An 18,553-nucleotide genomic window follows, 5' to 3' on the forward strand; every position below is an offset into this window, starting at 1 on the left:
ATGTACTAGATTAATAATATTACATGTTTTAGTTTAAAAGTTTAGCTGTAAAAATAGATTTAGGCAGTTAGGTTCTTAAAACTAGTCATGTCTTGTTCTTTTTATAACTGCAGTTATTTTACTCAAATAATTGTGAAATTTTTATGGAGTGTTACTGATGTGATTAGTGATGTCTGGTAAAAATTTCAGTATTTTAGGATTGATGGTTTAAGATCTATAAAAATAACAAATTGTCTGTATTGCCTTACCCCTATTCTGAATAGGCCTGCAAGAGTAAATTAATTGGCCTAGTTAGGTTATGAATCATGACTTGGTGATAATACATGAGTTGTAGTACTTTTATTAAGATTTTCAAAAAGCTAAATATCATGATTTTTTGTTAAGTAGATCTTGAGTTATACTTGCTTAAATATCAGTGGTTGTTTCTGCCCAAACTCTGACAGGGTTACCTTGTTGGTATTGTGGGACCTTATTAATAGTGGAATTTGCTTTAGGTGTTTACAACAAAGTTGTTTAGAATTTGATAAGCTTTCTAAAATGTCTAGAACCACATTTATTGGATATGTATAACTCCATTTATAGCTGTTTAAAGTGACATGTCAGTTTCTGTCTATGTTTTGGACAGAGATGCAATTATTGGATTAATTGATCCTTATAACTGTAGAATCATCTTATGATGATAATAAGAAAGTTGTAGATAACTCACCTAACTAGCTTGTGTTAAATTTTCATGGCATGTGGCCAAGTAGTTTGTGAGTTATGACTGTTCTAAGTTGGTCTTCAGAAATTATAGCTTTCTGGAATTTTTGGACCAGCCTTGATAAATGTGCCTGTTTAACCTTGTTAACTTTGGAATCATGCTGATAGGTTTAAATATGAATTGTAGATAATTTCATAAGATTTCCAGAATGTCTTCTTACAAGTCATTTGGATTTGTGTAACTCCAGTTATAGCTAAATCTTGTAGCTGCTGTTTGCATGTCCAGAAATTGGCCGATTCCAATTATAGTGTAAGCTATGCTTGTCTTGCTTGCTATTTTGTGATGCGTCTCATGGTACTATTCTTCATATTCATACACTTGCATATTGCATCTCATATAGGTGCGCTAGATGAACCACATGAAGGATGCGATGTTGGAGCCAAACCCGGAGATTTGGTTTGGTGGATCTATCCCGAAGATGGAAGGACTAAGCAAGTGCTAGGACCGGAGATGTCACCAGAACGGTGCAACCTAACTGAGCTGACTTGTGTCGGATCCCAGGCAAGCCCCGGAGCATTAATAAGTCTCCTAATTTATAAAAGCAATTCTTTCTATATATGAGTTATATTTTGTTGCATTAAGTTGTAGAAGTTGATTGAAACCGTTGATGCATTTATTACTATCCTTGCCTACCTTATTACCTTTTTACCCTGTTAGGTCAGGACCGAATAACTGCTTAGCCTTGCTTAGACCGGTAGCGATCGGTGATATCCGATCACCTACATTATAGGTGGTTACTAGAAGAATTTAGCTATGGAAATAATGATATCCTAGAATTAACCATGTGTGATGGATAATTGGAGACCGGACGGAAAAAGTTGGAGGCAACCAGACAGGGTTCTGGGGTGCTGTTAGTTTCCGTCTGTGTCGATTAAGGACCGACCGTTGTTGGGCCTCGAGTCATGTTGAACGCATGCCTTACATTTAGCTGGCCGGATAAAGTACCTTCCGACCGCGAAGCTGGGAGATTATTCGGGCCGAGTAGATTGCCCGCAGCGCACTGTGCCGGAGCAGGTGTGGTAGGACACGGGGGTGAGATGATAAGACCAAAGTGCAGTCGGTTGGCCCCCGGGTACATGTGGTTCCTGGCAAACTCGAGATTCCTGAATAGTTGACTCGGTGATCAATATCTCACTTTAGCGGGTGAGTGAGGTTTGTGTAAGGAATAAATCACCAGCTGGTTAGGAATCGATTCGAATCGCCATCGCTCCTGGATAGTGAGCACTTGACTCGATTTACGGCATCGTAGTAATTATTATGGAACAATGATGGTTATCTGGATGGTATAGGATATGCTAAATCTAAATTGGTAACTGGATGTTATTGGTTAATCAAGTGATTGCTATAGTACATGTGCTTACCTAGATGGATAGGTCATAATAAAGATGATGCAAAGTACTTAAAATGGCTTCTTCATGATAGCTTATGCTTTTCGCAAACAAGTCAGCTAGCCCACTAAAGAAAGCCTTGCATAATCCTTGGTGTCACTTTATTTCTGGTTTACGACGGGTAAGTCTGGCTGAGTACATTCGAGTACTCAGGATTTATCCCACCATGTTGCAGGTGAAGTTCTCGGCCTGTTGACTTTGGTGGATAACCACCGGTGGGCTCGGTGATTCTATACTTACTTCTCATCTATATGCTTTTGTCGGATGATATCACTATGCTAGCCATATATTTGGAACTTATATTAATGTAATCATTTAAAAGCTATGTTGTTTTCACTAATCAGTTTTAAAACCCAAACTTGTACTATTATTTGTAAACCCCTTTGTAATATTATTTCCGCTGCAACTCGATGTATGTGATGTGTATTTGCTTAATCACGTGATCTTGGTTGTGATGTTGATTTACCGAGGTCTTTTGGGACACTCGGCGGACTACCGGGTTTATATGAGTGAAAGTATGGGTGTGTCAACGTGTTAGCGGGGACAACCGTACTTGATCTTGTATAAATTGGGCGATTCTGTCACAGCTGGTATCAAAGCAAGATTAAGCATAATACTGTCATGTACATTGTTTTAAAAACAAAGATTTGGTTTTAAAAAGCCTATTTTGACTAAAACTTTAGCTACAGACAAATTTGTCAAAAATTAATTTGCAAAACTATGCTAGCGACATCCTCCTTTATGCCCAGTTAAGGACTATTAGGTGGCTATCTAAGTACTAACATGGGGGTTTTACTTTCGTCGTCCATACGGCGTGCTATTGTATGGATGCCATTCGTTTGAATGGTAATATATGGATCAATTGTCTCTATGCCCAGGTAAGTGTGAGTTGTGAGAGTATGACCGTCCCACTGTCGGTCTAGGGGAGAGTTAGCTGTGGTTACTGGAATATTTACATGTTACACACATGTATATATGAAGGTACTTAATTGCAGGTATATCTGTCGGGTAGCTATGGATATCGAAGTATATATATCTGGGGATGTATATATGGAGAGTATCTTAGTTTACTGTTTTCATTGTGTGCTTATTTATCTCTTGTGGGAATGGGCTGCAATGAATTTGCCTGCAGGTACGCTAACCACGAATGCATAGATTGAATGTAGCTGACGACTAGCTATATATCGAGAGAGTACGTGTTATGCCACTGACATAGAGCGTGATTGCCACCTTAGGTTGGCAATTTTGTGAGGACGAATAGGACGAGCATGCATCATGATTGTGCTTGTGCATAAATATGCTTCCCTCGCCTTGTTCTAATACTAAGTAACTTGTGATCAATGTGATGTCACTATTTTCCCTGTGTGAAGCTAGCCAAAATGTCTTGTCCCATGCTGCTTGAATAGCTGTGCTTGAAGATAGGATGTGATTAGCTTTGCCTTGTATGTTTGCTTCCTAAGGAAATAAAAAGATAACGATACCTTACTACCACGTTCACATGTTTATGTGTAGTGGTGTTACTGTAGGTGCCTGCTTGTTGTGTGCGAGCTTCGTGTTTAGTATTAGTCGCCATAGCTAATCGGATTGAGTGTTTTGAAATGCTTGCTTAAGACCATGATGTAGGCGTGGATGCTCTTTATCTAGGTAGTGCCGTAGTTGTCACCCTTTTGTCCTCGGTAAGCATATGAGTGTGGAAGAGCGCTATCCTAGAGCAGCATCCAAGTTTTGGTAATCTCAGGGTTGTCGTCTACAATTAAGTTCTCTCTTAGGAACCTGAGCCTGTACACATGTTTGCTAGCCTTGAATGTTGCGCTATGAAGACTTTATTTATGCCTTTGCTTGACCTTAGGCTCAAGCTTAATTCCCTTGAATGCTCGCATGTGTCGTGGTTGTTCTGTTCCTATGTGGAAGGACCCTGCTCAAAAATCCTTGTTGGACCTTATTGCTATTTCTCCTACGGATGAGCTAGTGCGACGCTAATCGCTATCTGCCCTGGCTTTAGAACCTTTTCCTCGCAAATCATGTCATTGCTTTATCAACTAAATCCCTAGTTAGTGCAATGGCTCTGTCCCTCGAATCTCGTGTATTTTGTCTCCAACCCTTTCAAGTCTCTAGATGTTTATCAGTCTTGATCTCATGTTGCTGCCCGACAAGACCAAATCTCATGTTAATCTTTATTTGGTAATCACTTTGGTGGACAAGAGGCGTAAATGGAAGTTAAGCAAGAGTCTCCTGCTTAGTTGCCTTCAGGAATTAGGCTATGTTCTTTTGCGCTGTGTTTTGATCTTTGGATCACCTCCTTGTTGAATCCTCACCTTGTGACTATCCTTGTTTGCTATCCCTCTTTTGCATAATGCTTGTTCTTACAATCTAATTGGTGCCACTAGAAGTTTCACTTTGGTTGTGTGTTCAGTAATGGTACCACGATTAGCGATCTACGGTGCCACGATGGAACCTAGGGCCTCCTTGTGGGCGGCCGACGCATGGTTGTGCTGCTGGGTGCGCGCTGGTATCGAGGTTTCTAGTCATAATCTATTGCAGAACTGCACCGATGTGTTATTTTCATGTGAACTCTTCCTTGGTTATCTCTCCATATCTTATCGAAGATACATATATCAGACCGAAAGTAGTAAACCTTCGGTTGAAGTCACAAAAAGGATACCCCTTGAAGAACTGGTCACTGACATAAACATTAACAGACTACAAGAGGTGGTAGACAAGTGACTCCACTTGGTTGTCCCAGTATTGACGTCCGTCACCTAGTGAACAACTTATGTCATCACTGTTGGATCAGAAAGGCACACAACAATTAATGTTGGACAAGTTGTTAGTCAGATAAGAATCGAACGTCACATTATGATTATGACCTGGCTATCCAAGTCTTGATTATTATGTGCATGCTAATCGCACAGTCGAGATCAACGACGGAAATTGTTACCTAAGAAACATGTCAGGAAAACTCTAGCCTCCATCCTCAGCTAGGGAAAGGCTGTTGCTGCCATGAGAAAGGTTAGAGAGTGCAAAACACACCTCAACGTGTGAAACAAAGAAAAGGGAGAAACACGAAATCTGTCCATATTGTGTGGCACGAAACCGGTTATCTTCAAGCCGGCGATTAGTGACTCAAACAAAATCGGATTGACCCCAAACTTGGTGATCTCATTCCTTGCTTAGGACCCTTCAATGTCTTAAGTTGGTTTGAGTATTGGTTGAGTAAAACATCGGATTTGAGAGATATCTTGTCGGCCTGGTTGCTGCCATTTCAGAACATAGCAGTTTTGGTAGATGAATTGTTTGGATAGTCAACCGGTGTCCGGTTGAGTTGAATTTTGGTGAGTAGTTAGAAGACCCATGGATCTACATGCCCACCAAAATTTGTGCATATTGAAGTAGTAGTTTGTGAGATATGAATGGAAAACAAAAGGGTACAGAATCTGCAATTTCACTATGACTGCGATCATCATTTGCATTAGACGGTTGTGTTTGTCATTCATGCCAAGAAATTACAACTTGTAGGTGTATTGCTGGTAGACAACCCTCCTTACCCTTGAGAAGACTAATTGCACCCCTGTGTGCCTTGCTTTTGCCCTCTTAGATCAGCAATGTGTGAGCAGTCAAGGTGTTCTAGAAGTCAAATTGTGCCGTGCAATTCGAATGTAATTGGAAAGGTGTCAAACCATAGATTTTTGGATTATGGTTTTTGAGATATTGATTGGCCGAAGAATGGAAGCCTCGACGTCAATTATAGTTTAAGAAAGCTGGTTTTGCTACGATGCAAGTAAACCCAACTTGATGTGCAACTGCACCACGAAGGCAAATTTTACTTAACCTGCTTGGTAGTGAACTAGTCCCTAGTTTTGTGATTACTTGCAACTTATATTGCCCTCCAAGCCTCGCTAACATCCTTCTGCATCAATGGTTCTCCAATGCTGACATGCCTAAGGTGTCTTCCATGTGTTTTACCCAAGGGGTTGCCTCAGATACAACTTAGATAACTGTTGTCGTTTGGATACGAGAATTCCCTTAAATAATGGTCGTCGAAAACGCTGAGACCATAGAGTCAGCTATCACATTCACCGCTCACTCAACTGACTTAGGTAATACAGTATTATTATCAGAGAAAGAGTACTGCACACATGGAACATTATGTAGCTTTCCATCAGTTGACATATGAGTGAGTGCACCGCTACAACCAGTTTGGATATTGGTTAACTAACTTCTCATACCCTCAAAGGATGTTTACCCCATTTATGATCACATCCTTTATGAGAAGTTGTGCTCAAGCCACTTTAGTAGAGAACTGCTTTTCAGATCTTAGGAGCCAATATAACACCGTTGCATGGAATATCCGTCAACCGGCTGCAATCTAGTGCAAAGTCCATAAGTTCTGTGCTTTATCCACTAAAGAAGTAGATGTTACAAGTATTTAGTCTACGCTTGTATCACTCTTCGTACATCGAGGACAAAGTATGTAGGACAGTGCTATCTTGGATTCCTTCCAAAGTAACAATGCTTTATGGACGCCAACGAAGGAATTCTTCAGACAACAGCTTACGATGAAGAGCAAGTATCAGAAAGTGTCATGACCAAATTAGCCTCTCTGATGCTTCAAAGTTAAGTAGCCTAATGCTATCACTGATGTTGGAAACTGGATGACAAGTTTCTCTTCCCTTAAAAGTCTTTCGCATCGAATCTCGGGACACGATTCCTTTAAGGGGGAGGGCTGTAACACCCCAGGTGTTTGTCACCAGTTAAGCAAGGGGTTTGAGCTCAAACATGACATGTCAAGTGGTAATGTAGGTGTCAAGATCAAATCTACATGATGGCGCTCCAACTTAAACTTGGGCCACGCACATTTGCTTACATATGGACCCTTGTTAAGTTTATGCATGAGTAATGCTAAACATATTTATTCCATGTACATTACATCCCCATGCATCCATCTAGAACCGTGGAAAAGTTTTATGAAGTTTGGAATCAAAAAGTCACATGAAATGATAAGTCATATCTTTGCATGAATTGCTTTATCAAGTGGATGGAAACCTATGAAGTCAACCAAACCTTGGTACCTTGCTCAAACAACTCTACTTGCACTCATGAACAAATGTTATGAAGGGTTCATGTTGAGCAGGTGGCCAGAAAATGCTCCCATGGATCAAAAAGGATAATTTAAGCTTCATCGTGATCCTACTTTGGTCAAAGTAGAACAACAGGTTCTATACTAGTTTTGAGGTTGAACCTGAAATGAAAGTTGTAGTCCATATCATGTAGAACAAACTTTGTTTTTGGACTAAGAGCTAGATCAGCTTGGAAGTAAGTCAAATCGAGGTCGCAAGATCAAAATTGCTGTGGTTTTCAACACTTAGAATTATTCTAAGTCAGTTTCGCTAAGCAACAACGTTGACATTCCGCGTTCTCCAAATTTTGCTAAGCAACTTGAGTTAGTCCAAAAATAAAAGTTCAAGGTTATGTTATGGAGATGAGAATGCAAAAAGTTGCACTAAGTTTGATCGAGTTTCGACCTCCGAAAGCGAGTTTCCGTGATCGCTGTTAACATATTGACACTATCATTTTGGAGCTTAATTATCCACTGTTACAGAGCTCAAATGGCCGGGCACCTTAAATAAGAAACGTAGAGCAGGCTGTGTAGAGCAAACTTCGTTTTAGGCCTATGGACTAAATCGGCCCGTAGCAGGCCCAATTTGGACGTCCACCTCGCCCACTCTGGCGCCTGCCATCTGTTCGTCGAAATGCCGCGTGGCCAGCGCATGGCAGCCATGCCGAGCTCGCACCCCGCCATTGCCACGTGCCACTGCCACGTGTCCTGCTGCCCTATCGTGCCCCTGCTACTCCAAAGCGTATGCCCGAGCCTCCTCACTCCTCCTTCTCACTCGCGCTCGCCACCTCTCGCTCTTCTGCTCGCTCTCGTCGTCACCGTGCGTGCGAATGAGATGCCGCTGCCATGGCTGCCTGAAGCTCCTGCGCCACCGCTGTTTCTGCCGCTCCAGTCCTCCTTCGCCTACTCGGACCTCGTCCTGCCGACCCCCACCACCAAGCGCACGTGTTGTGTCTCTCCTTTGAGCACCACACGCTGCCGTGCATGGCAGTCGCCGTCTCGGTGCGCACCGACGCCGTGGCCATGCTGGCCTGGGTCGTTGTGGTCGTGCTGTGTCCCTTGGCCAGCCGTGTGGGCTCCCCCTGGAGTGTGCGCACGCCCCCCAGCACCGCCACCACCGCCGGCGAGCTTCACCATCCTGAGCCGACCATCTTCCCCTGTTCTCGGTTGTGGAAGCAGAGAAGGACCTCGGGCTTGAATTAGATGAAGTTGGAGGGCTGAACTGCGAACTTGTGACTCCTGTGAACAGTGCCGAAAAGGATCAATGTGTTCGTATTTAATTTGTCTTTTCCGCAGGGACTCCGATGCAATATTTCAATTTCCTTGTTTTCTCTAGTTTTTATAGATTTGAATGCTACACTTTGAAAATCCGTATTAATTAGTAGAAAAATCCTAAAATAACAAATGTGGACTTTTTGGAATCCTTGTGAAATTATATATGTACTAGATCAATAATATTACATGTTTTAGTTTAAAGGTTTAGCTGTAAAAATAGATTTAGGCTGTTAGGTTCTTAATGCTAGTCATGTCTTGTTCTTTTTATAACTGCAGTTATTTTACTCAAATAAATGTGAAATTTTTATGGAGTGTTACTGATGTGATTAGTGATGTCTGGTAAAATTTTCAGTATTTTAGGATTGATGGTTTAAGATCTATAAAAATAACAAATTGCCTGTATTGCCTTACCCCTATTCTGAATAGGCCTGCAAGAGTAAATTAATTGGCCTAGTTAGGTTATGAATCATGACTTGGTGATAATACATGAGTTGTAGTACTTTTATTAAGCTTTTCAAAAAGCTAAATATCATGATTTCTGGTTAAGTAGATCTTGAGTTATACTTGCTTAAATATCAGTGGTTGTTTCTGCCCAAACTCTGACAGGGTTACCTTGTTGGTATTGTGGGACCTTATTAATAGTGGAATTTGCTTTAGGTGTTTACAACAAAGTTGTTTAGAATTTGATAAGCTTTCTAAAAAGTCTAGAACCGCATTTATTGGATATGTATAACTCCATTTATAGCTGTTTAAAGTGACATGTCAGTTTCTGTCTATGTTTTGGACAGAGATGCAATTATTGGATTAATTGATCCTTATAACTGTAGAATCATCTTATGATGATAATAAGAAAGTTGTAGATAACTCACCTAACTAGCTTGTGTTAAATTTTCATGGCATGTGGCCAAGTAGTTTGTGAGTTATGACTGTTCTAAGTTGGTCTTCAGAAATTATAGCTTTCTGAAATTTCTGGACCAGCCTTGATAAATGTGCCTGTTTAACCTTGTTAACTTTGGAATCATGCTGATAGGTTTAAATATGAATTGTAGATAATTTCATAAGATTTCCAGAATGTCTTCTTGCAAGTCATTTGGATTTGTGTAACTCCAGTTATAGCTAAATCTTGTAGCTGCTGTTTGCATGTCCAGAAATTAGCCGATTCCAATTATAGTGTAAGCTATGCTTGTCTTGCTTGCTATTTTGTGATGCGTCTCATGGTACTATTCTTCATATTCATACACTTGCATATTGCATCTCATCTAGGTGCGCTAGATGAACCACGTGAAGGATGCGATGTTGGAGCCAAACCCGGAGATTTGGTTTGGTGGATCTATCCCGAAGATGGAAGGACTAAGCAAGTGCTATGACCGGAGATGTCACCAGGACGGTGCAACCTAACTAAGCTGACTTGTGTCGGATCCCAGGCAAGCCCCGGAGCATTAATAAGTCTCCTAATTTATAAAAGCAATTTTTTCTATATATGAGTTATATATTGTTGCATTAAGTTGTAGGAGTTGATTGAAACCGTTGATGCATTTATTACTATCATTGCCTACCTTATTACCTTTTTACCCTGTTAGGTCAGGATCGAATAACTGCTTAGCCTTGCTTAGACCGGTAGCGATCGGTGATATCCGATCACCTACATTATAGGTGGTTATTGGAAGAATTTAGCTATGGAAATAATGATATCCTGGAATTAACCATGTGTGATGGATAATTGGAGACCGAACGGAAAAAGTTGGAGGCAACCAGACAGGGTTCTGGGGTGCTGTTAGTTTTCGTCTGTGTCGATTAAGGATCGACCGTTGTTGGGCCTCGAGTCATGTTGAACGCATGCCTTATATTTAGCTGGTCGGATAAAGTACCTTCCGACCGTAAAGCTGGGAGATTATTCGGGCCGAGTAGATTGCCCGCAGCGCACTGTGCCAGAGCAGGTGTGGTAGGACACGGGGGCGAGATGATAAGACCAAAGTGCAGTCGGTCGGCCCCCGGGTACATGTGATTCCTGGCAAACTCGAGATTCCTGAATAGTTGACTCGGTGATCAATATCTCACTTTAGCGGGTGAGTGAGGTTTGTGTAAGGAATAAATCACCAGCTGGTTAGGAATCGATTCGAATCGCCATCGCTCCTGGATAGTGAGCACTTGACTCGAGTTACGGCATCATAGTAATTATTATGGAATAATGATGGTTATCTGGATGGTATGGGATATGCTAAATCTAAATTGGTAACTGGATGTTATTGGTTAATCAAGTGATTGCTATAGTACATGTGCTTACCTAGATGGATAGGTCATAATAAAGATGATGCAAAGTACTTAAAATGGCTTCTTCATGATAGCTTATGCTTTTCGCAAACAAGTCAGCTAGCCCACTAAAGAAAGCCTTGCATAATCCTTGGTGTCACTTTATTTCTGGTTTACGATGGGTAAGTCTGGCTGAGTACATTCGAGTACTCAGGATTTATCCCACCATGTTGCAGGTGAAGTTCTTGGCCTGTTGACTTTGGTGGATAACCACCGGTGGGCTCGGTGATTCTATACTTACTTCTCATCTATATGCTTTTATCGGATGATGTCACTATACTAGCCATATATTTGGAACTTATATTAATGTAATCATTTGAAAGCTATGTTGTTTTCACTAATCAGTTTTAAAACCCAAACTTGTACTATTATTTGTAAACCCCTTTGTAATATTATTTCCGCTGCAACTCGATGTATGTGATGTGTATTTGCTTAATCACGCGATCTTGGTTGTGATGTTGATTTACCGAGGTCTTTCGGGACACTCGGCGGACTACCGAGTTTATATGAGTGAAAGTATGGGTGTGTCAACGTGTTAGCGGGGACAACCGTACTTGATCTTGTATAAATTGGGCGGTTCTGTCACATTCCTGGCGGCCGTCGCGCTCCCGTGCCTCGTGCTGTACCACCACACCGTCGTGGTGCCGGGGGACCTACTCGGCGCCGCCGCCATGCCGTGGTCCAGCCAGCCACGCGTCGCCCCCGCCCCCACGCGCCAACCCTACCCTGCCGCCACCCGGCGCAGCCGGCTCTGCCCTGCCTCCTACGGCCCCTTCCTCGCTGCCACCCTCCCACCCCGCCACTGCAGGCCATTTGCGTCGCGCCTAGGGACCTGCTCGGCGCCGCCGCCATGACGTGGCCCGTGGCCCAGCCAGCCGCGCGTCACCCCTCGCCCGCGCGCCGCCGTGGTCGCGAGCCGCGCGCGGCCCAGCGCACCGACCCTGCCCTGTGATGTCGCAGACGATGGTTTGCAGCAACTTGGCGACCTGCAACGTCGCACGGGCGGGACGGCGACGAGCCAGCGAGGGACGCAGAGCCCGACGAGAGCGCCCATGTAGGCGTCTGAGGAGACGCTGCTTCCGGCGCCGACGAGTTGAACGGGGCTGCGCGGTGCGCGAGGGAGAGCGCTGGTCGGCGAGCATCACCGGCCTAGGCGGAAAATGCCAAGTTTGGGCTCTCTGCGCTGTGATTTCTCGTTGGAATCACCTAGTGCCATCGGATGTAAAATGGACAGAGGAGATGATGCGACAGTTACAACGTGACTTGCTCAAGCAAAGTCACTGAATCTGGATCCTACGCAAAATGGGGGCTTGGTTTGCGTCCTCTGTTGGCACCGTGTTTTCGATACGCAAAACACTGTGCATGACGGATTTTGCGCTTGGGTGCCCCTCTGTCTACGCTGTTGGAGACAGTCTTAGTGTGAGTGGCATTAGCTCCTTCCATTTCAGCTACATAAAGACTGTACATGTCCACATGGTAGTCAGATGGGAATTTATTGAATTGAATTATTTCCATCTCATGTCATTTCAGCACTTGCATAACTCATACAAGTTCACAAGTTGGAGAACAACAAAACTCTATGAATTGTACTACTCTACGCATAACTAAAATATGTCGAGTTAAAAAATAGCATATGTCCCCTAGGCTGTTTTTTAGTCTAGGAGTACATATCCTTGACTGTACTTATCTTCCAGTTCTTCTCTGCGCTCCCGTCCTACATCGAAACGGAAGAGTTATCCCCTTTGAGGATCCATTCGAGCTTCAGCCAGAGTTCTTCCCACAGGGCCAAAGGAAGTCTATCAACAGTCTTCCACACTTCCCTTGAAGTGTAGTCCAAGCAGCATATCCACTCCATTCCTCTTTCTCAGCTAATCCTTATGGCAGACACCTTCGGCGAGTATGACAGCAACATCACCGACACATTGTGGCCATCCGGCGGAAAGCATAGCAACAAGGACAGTTTCAGCTTGTGTGGGCAACACTCCCTGGTGAGTCTATCTTCAAAACACCTTTTGTACAATCATCGAACTCTAACCTTGCGCAAACTACTCAGCGCATCCCTGTATTGGATTCGAACTTCTCATGCTTTTTTTATTCTAACTAGTTGTTGACGTTGCAGTTAGCCTTGATCACCACCACCCACACTAAACTTGTTCAAGCAATTGCAAAGGAATGTCAAATTCCCCATCAGTTAGAGTGCCCCCATAACAAACAACAACAACAACAAAGCCTTTAAGTCCCAAACAAGTTGGGGTAGGCTAGAGTTGAAACCCAACAGAAGCAATCAAGGTTCAGGCACGTGAATAGCTGTCTTCCAAGCACTCCTATCTAAGGCTAAGTCTTTGGGTATATTCCATCCTTTCAAGTCTCCTTTTATTGTCTCTACCCAAGTCAACTTCGGTCTTCCTCTGCCTCTCTTCACGTTACTATCCTGACTTAGGATTCCACTACGCACCGGTGCATCTGGAGGTCTCCGTTGCACATGTCCAAACCATCTCAACCGGTGTTGGACAAGCTTTTCTTCAATTGGTGCTACCCCTAATCTCTCACGTATATCATCGTTCCGAACTCGATCCCTTCTTGTATGACCGCAAATCCAACGCAACATACGCATTTCCGCGACACTTAGCTGTTGAATATGTCGTCTTTTCGTAGGCCAACATTCTGCACCATACAACATAGCAGGTCTAATCGCCGTCCTATAAAACTTGCCTTTTAGCTTCTATGGTACCCTTTTGTCACATAGGACACCAGACGCTTGCCGCCACTTCATCCACCCTGCTTTGATTCTATGGCTAACATCTTCATCAATATCCTCGTCCCTCTGTAGCATTGATCCTAAATATCAAAGGTATCCTTCCTAGGCACTACTTGACCTTCCAAACTAACATCTTTCTCTTCCCGAGTAGTAGTGCCGAAGTCACATCTCATATACTCAGTTTTAGTTCTACTAAGTCTAAAACCTTTGGACTCCAAAGTCTCCCGCCATAACTCCAGTTTCTGATTCACTCATGTCCGGCTTTCATCAACTAGCACTACATCGTCCGCGAAAAGCATACACCAAGGGATGTCCCCTTGTATGTCCCTTGTGACCTCATCCATCACTAAAGCAAACAAATAAGGGCTCAAAGCTGACCCTTGATGTAGTCCTATCCTAATCGGGAAGTCATCCGTGTCTCCATCGCTTGTTCGAACTCTAGTCACAACATTGTTGTACATGTCCTTAATGAGCCCGACGTACTTCGTTGGGACTTTATGTTTGTTCAAAGCCCACCACATAACATTCCTTGGTATTTTATCATAAGCCTTCTCCAAGTCAATAAAAACCATATGTAGGTCCTTCTTCTTCTCCCTATACCGCTCCATAACTTGTCTTATTAAGAAAATGGCTTCCATGGTTGACCTTCCGGGCATGAAATCAAATTGGTTCATAGAGACCCGCGTTATTGCTCTTAAGCGATGCTCGATAACTCTCTCCCATAGCTTCATAGTATGGCTCATCAACTTAATTCCCCGGTAATTTGTACAACTTTGAATATCCCCTTTATTCTTGTAGATCGGTACCAATATACTTCTCCTCCACTCATCAGGCATCTTGTTCGATCGAAAAATATGGTTGAACAGCTTGGTTAACCATACTACAGCTATGTCCCCGAGGCATCTCCACACCTCGATTGGGATACCATCCGGTCCCATCGCCTTACCTCCTTTCATCCTTTTCAACGCCTCTCTGACCTCAGATTCTTGGATTCTCCGCACAAAGCGCCTATTGGTGTCATCAAAAGAGTCATCCAACTGAAAGGTTGTGTCCATATTCTCACCATTGAACAATTTGTCAAAATACTCTTGCCATCGATGTCAGATCTCATCCTCCTTTACCAAGAGATGCTCCCTTTCATCCTTAATGCACTTAACTTGGTTGAAGTCCCGTGTTTTTCTCTCACGAACCCTAGCCATCCTATAAATGTCCTTCTCTCCTTCCTTCGTACTCAAATGTTGGTAAAGATCCTCATACGCTCTACCCTTTGCCACACTTACAGCTCGCTTTGCAGTCTTCTTTGCCACCTTGTACTTCTCTATGGTGTCCACACTCCTGTCATGGTACAAGCGTCTATAGCATTCTTTCTTCTCCTTAATAGCCCTTTGGACTTCCTCGTTCCACCACCAAGTATCTTTAGCCTCGCGTCCCCTTCCTTTGGTTACTCCACACACCTCTAAGGCTACCTTCCGAATGTTGGTTGCCATCTTGTCCCACATATTGTTTATGTCGTCTTCTTCCTTCCAAGAGCCCTCTTTGATAACCCTTTCCCTAAATACCTCTGACGTCTCCCCTTTCAGTTTTCACCACTTTGTTCTTTCAATCTTAGCTTGTTTATCCCTACGGGCACGCACCTAATAACGAAAATCTGCCACCAAAAGCTTATGTTGAGAAACAACACACTCCCCTGGTATCACCTTGCAATCCAAGCATGCTCGTTTGTCCTTTCTTCTTGCGAGGACAAAGTCAATCTGGCTACAGTGTTGTCCGCTACTGAAGGTCACTAGATGAGATTCTCTCTTTCTAAAGAAAGTGTTGGCTATCATCAGATCAAAAGCTACCGCGAAGTCCAGAACTTCCTCCCCCTCCTGATTCCTACTACTATACCCAAAACCTCCATGAACTGCCTTGAAACCTGCGCTTGTAGTACCTACATGCCCATTAAGATCTCCTCCTATAAAAAGCTTCTCACTACTAGGTATAGCTCTAACCAGACCATCTAAGTCTTCCCAGAACTATCTCTTAGCACTCTCGTCGAGGTCTACTTGGGGGGCATACGCACTAATTACGTTCAAGACCATATCACCAACGACAAGCTTGACTAAGATAATCCTATCTCCTTGCCTTCTCACTCCCACCACACCATTCTTGAGGCTCTTATCAATCAAAACTCCTACTCCATTTCTATTCGCAACTGTCCCTGTGTACCAAAGCTTGAAATAAAAGTCTGCTATTCCTGAAACAAAGATTAAGATCAATAGACCATTCTCTCTGATGACATTGTATAATGTCTACATGAAGTTTGGTTCTAAGAAAAGAGCTTTGTTGGATAGTATTGGTTTCCATGGATTGCAATCAGTGTTTGCAGTGCAGGAATCTGATCCTCTCCCTACTTAGTTGCATGGATCCAAATACTGGCACTATAGTTCATAAAAGTGAACTTACAGTCACAGACAGAGATGTGAACCTGGTTCTTGGCATACCATACAGGGGAGAGGATGTATATCTGAGGACCAGATGTACTAGAATAGTTGACAGCATGAAGGGAGCACTTCTTCCTGATAGTGATTATGATCTTAACATGGAAGCAGTACCTGAAATCTTATTGAAAGACTATGGTAGAAAGATGAATATAAAGCAAAGACAGGTTGCTACAATTTTATTCGTTCTCTTTCTTCCTAGGACCCAGAGGAGACAAACATAGAATCAATAAGGATATATTAAAACATGTTCCGGACCCATTAAAGATTTCTGAAACAAACTGGTCAGGTTATGTTCTTAGAGTCCTACGAGAATCAGCTGCCAAGGTTCAGCTCAACTTGACGCTCGTCAACAAGTCTGTAATTCTTGTGGGTTTTTTGTTATTCCTGCTGGTTAGTTCTCTTTTCCTTTTGCAGCTAACAATTGATAAAATAAGCTGAAAAATAACTGCTCTTATGTTTATTTCCTTGCTTATGATTTTTCTGTTTTGATTAGGTCTTTTATCTAGATAATTTAAATTTTGGATTTATGACTCCACGCCACGACATACTACCAAGGATTAGCAAGTATACACCTCGTCTTGTGTCAGAGCTTCTTTCATTTGGCCGCGGAAGCAACATGTCATATAAAACACCGATTTGGACAGTGCAAGGTAAAATGTCCACTGTATTCTCTGAATGTCATATAAAACTCTATGATCGTTCTCAATTATAATTTTTCCTTCAGATGTACCAAAAGGTATAGAAGGGCGGGCCTGGTGCAAGCGGTAGAGTCTTACTGCCTGTGATCGGAAGGTTCCGGGTTCGAGTCGCGGTCTCCTCGTATTGCACAAGCGAGGGTAAGGCTTGCCGCTGACACCCTTCCCCAGACCCCGCATAGAGCGGGAGCTCTCTGCACTGGGTACACCCTAGATGTACCAAAAGGTATAATACTCTTCGCCATTTCATTTCTGATGAGCACGGGATTTTACATAGTAATTAACCCTGGTGCCATTTTACATATGTCAGTCTTGACCAAAGCACTGATGAAGATCTGAGTGCCAGGGCAACTTACATTGGATTGAAGGCTACAAGCAGTAAGTTTTAAAACTCGACATCCAGTCCACCATCACACAACTGTACGCCTTTTTCAGATCTGAAATGCAAAGAGTGATAGATGCACAGGAAACACAATGTATACTTAAATTTATACCTTCTGCCAAGTTGTTTCTACTGGAACTGACATTTCACTGTTGTGTGCATCCTCATTTCTGCTGTCTTCAGGTGGACAGGTGGTCAAATTAGCTGAACCTGTGTTTAGGATGGCATTTACAAAATCCGAAACAAGTGCTAGAACAGAAGTTCCCAAAAAAAACATTATTTAGATGGACACTTACAATATTCTCCCAGGGCTGCACTGTAGCCCTCAATCCTGCGGCGCTGTACATATTCGTCCCTTTTCAAAAACAACTTTCCACCATCTAGGATACAGCCTGTACTAGATGGCCCTCTTGATTATTGATTATGCGTAATGCTCCACTAGTGAATCCAAGCAACAATTGTTGGAGACTTGTGCAACGACCAACTCCTCCAGGACAAGAAGACATTTCATATTAGTACTATAGTATGCACTTGCTTTAGCGGAGCAGATGTTTCTTTGATACCTTGAAATTGTGTATTATTTTCTAAAGGCATGTATAACTCTTCTTTCCAAACCAACCACACAAGCTAGATTATTGGATTATAATAATATTATTATCACAATGTTTCTGGCAAAAACAGCTAGTTGAACTGAAATTCTGCAGAACACTACCAAGATATCTAGTTCAACAGTACTGTGTGCCTTTTGAGATCTGAAATGCAAAAAAATCGTATCGTGTATCTCAGGTCTGAAAAGTCCTACATGCACCGGTTACAGAATGACAATACTTAGATTAATTTATACCTTCTTCGAATGCGTGGCCATCTTCCAATTCGAGTTCTTCAGCAAATGTCATTTCACTGTTTTGGGCTTCCACTTTGCTGCTATCTTCGGGTAGAGCCATTGGCTGGATCTGCATTTAGATTGGCATTTTCACAATCCCAGACAAGTGCCGGAACAGAGGCTTCCAAAAAAACAATATTCAGATGGACGGACACTTACTGTAGCCCTGGATGCTTCACCTCGCTCAACTGTGTGCTCCGCCATGGAAGGTCGTGCGGCCTGCTCGAAATCTGTTGCGCGACCGGCGTAATTGATCTGCTCGCCTAGGGTCTTTCCGCCGCCAGCAAGTTGCCGGAGAAGAGCCGGCCGAGCTCGCACCTGCTTGCGCAACAGTGCCTTCCCATCCCCGTCGATTTCACTCGACATCTTCTGGAGGTATCGATTCTCGATTTGCTCTTCACCAATCTGCACTTGCGTGAGTGGGAGGTGTCCCTTGTTAGTGGAATCGCAATGGTGGAAAATGTTCTCCGCAGTTCCGCCTCCCTCTTCTCCTCTTGAATTTC

General features: G+C 43.0%; 1 long non-coding RNA gene across 3 annotated transcripts; it reads right to left on the minus strand.

The window, feature by feature from the left end:
• Positions 1–15,826: 15,826 nt before the first annotated feature.
• On the minus strand, positions 15,827–18,553 carry LOC136545494 (uncharacterized). Of its 3 annotated transcripts, XR_010781054.1 has the most exons (6): positions 18,210–18,553; positions 18,012–18,120; positions 17,464–17,654; positions 17,142–17,377; positions 16,053–17,071; positions 15,827–15,843 (listed from the first exon to the last, which is right to left on the minus strand). It is a non-coding gene; the product is annotated as an uncharacterized lncRNA (long non-coding RNA). The 3 variants fall into 3 exon arrangements; XR_010781055.1 differs by lacking the exon at positions 15,827–15,843 and having other exon boundaries at positions 15,855–17,071; positions 17,142–17,344; XR_010781053.1 differs by lacking the exon at positions 15,827–15,843 and having other exon boundaries at positions 15,859–17,071.

The sequence above is a fragment of the Miscanthus floridulus genome, chromosome 3, assembly GCF_019320115.1.
Source record: "Miscanthus floridulus cultivar M001 chromosome 3, ASM1932011v1, whole genome shotgun sequence".
Taxonomy (NCBI): Eukaryota; Viridiplantae; Streptophyta; class Magnoliopsida; order Poales; family Poaceae; genus Miscanthus; species Miscanthus floridulus.